Source organism: Kogia breviceps, chromosome 2, assembly GCF_026419965.1.
Source record: "Kogia breviceps isolate mKogBre1 chromosome 2, mKogBre1 haplotype 1, whole genome shotgun sequence".
Taxonomy (NCBI): Eukaryota; Metazoa; Chordata; class Mammalia; order Artiodactyla; family Physeteridae; genus Kogia; species Kogia breviceps.
This window is the reverse complement of record NC_081311.1, coordinates 157269623-157271028: the sequence shown is the minus strand read 5'-3', so window position 1 is coordinate 157271028 and position 1406 is coordinate 157269623. Positions and strand designations below refer to the sequence as shown.

The 1406-nt window shown below is 41.0% G+C and overlaps 1 pseudogene; it reads right to left on the bottom strand.

The window, feature by feature from the left end:
• Positions 1 to 242: 242 nt before the first annotated feature.
• On the bottom strand, positions 243 to 1199 carry LOC131751452 (nucleophosmin pseudogene; annotated as a pseudogene).
• Positions 1200 to 1406: the final 207 nt, after the last annotated feature.

Sequence of the window (1406 nt, the reverse complement as noted above, 5' to 3'; positions counted from 1 at the left end):
TGTAAGAATGCATCTTTTTTAAATACTGAGTTTATTTCACATGTATATTTTTGTCTCCCCACCATTTCCATTTGTCTGACCACCACTACTATTACGTCCTATCAAAACATTCCATACATACTTAAAACCAAGCAAAGGGTGGAGTTCCATCTTTAAAAACTAAACAGACATTTTGGACAACACATTCTTGGCAATGGAACCTGGACAACATTTATCAGACACCATAGGAGAAGTTCTCACTCTGCATTATAAAAAGGACAGCCAGATATCAACTGTTACAGAAATGAAATAAGATGGAACATTTTAACAAACTGTTTAAACTATTTTCTTAAAGAGACTTACTCCACTGCCAGAGATCTTGAGTAGCCTCCTGGTCAGTCATCTGGAAACAATTCTTCACATAATTGATGAATTTGGCTTCCGCTTTGGGAAGGGAACCACCTTTTTCTATACTTGCTTGCATTTTTGCTCTAATGTCTTCTACGGAGCTAGGTCCTTTTGGTGTTTTAGGAGTTTTTTCCCGTTTTTTTTTTTAAGGATTCTTGACCTTTTGATCTTGGTGTTGATGGTTTTGAGTCTTTTCCATTCTGGTTTGATTTTTGTGCATTTTTCCCTGGAGTATCTCGTACAGTCTTCTTTACTGGAGCTTTTTCTTCAGCTTCCTCATCGTTAAAGTCATCATCATCATCGTCATCTTCATCATCATCTTCGTCTTCATCAGCAGCAAGTTTTACTTTTTTCTGTGGAAACTTGCTACCACTTCCAGGGGCAGAACGCTTTCTAGGTATACGTAGGAGTTTCACATCCTCCTCCTCTTCATCTTCTGACTCTGCATCTTCCTCCACAGCTACTAAGTGCTGTCTACTAATATGCACAGGCCCTGAACCGCACTTCAACCATAAGACCACAGGTGGTGTTATTTCAAAGCCCCCAAGGGAAACCGCTGGCTGCACAGACATTTTCAAAGTTGCCAGTGTTACTTTAATTGGGCTGCCTTCATTATTCATCTCCTTTGCTTCGACAATGTGCAATCCATCCTTTGCGCCAGCTCCTAAACTGACTGTTCTCGACGATAACTGGTGCTCATGTTCATCATGATCCACCTTACAGTGATCATCTTTGTTGGCCTTTAGTTCACAACTGAAAAGATAGTTCTGGGTCCTCAGGGGGCTCGTGTCCATGTCCATCAAATCTTCCATGGGTTGGTGGCACACACTTAGGTGGGAGAGAAGGTGGATGGAGATAAAAGACCACTGTTTCAGGGAACAGTCGAGCAGGACAGAATCACACCAGGGAAAAGCAGAATGCATAGTCTTTACTTAATAACGGATGGAGCTTCATAGGAAGAGCAACAGGTTTTTGCTTTTAAATGTAGCTTCAAATGCTAAATTGACAGTGTGGGCTAG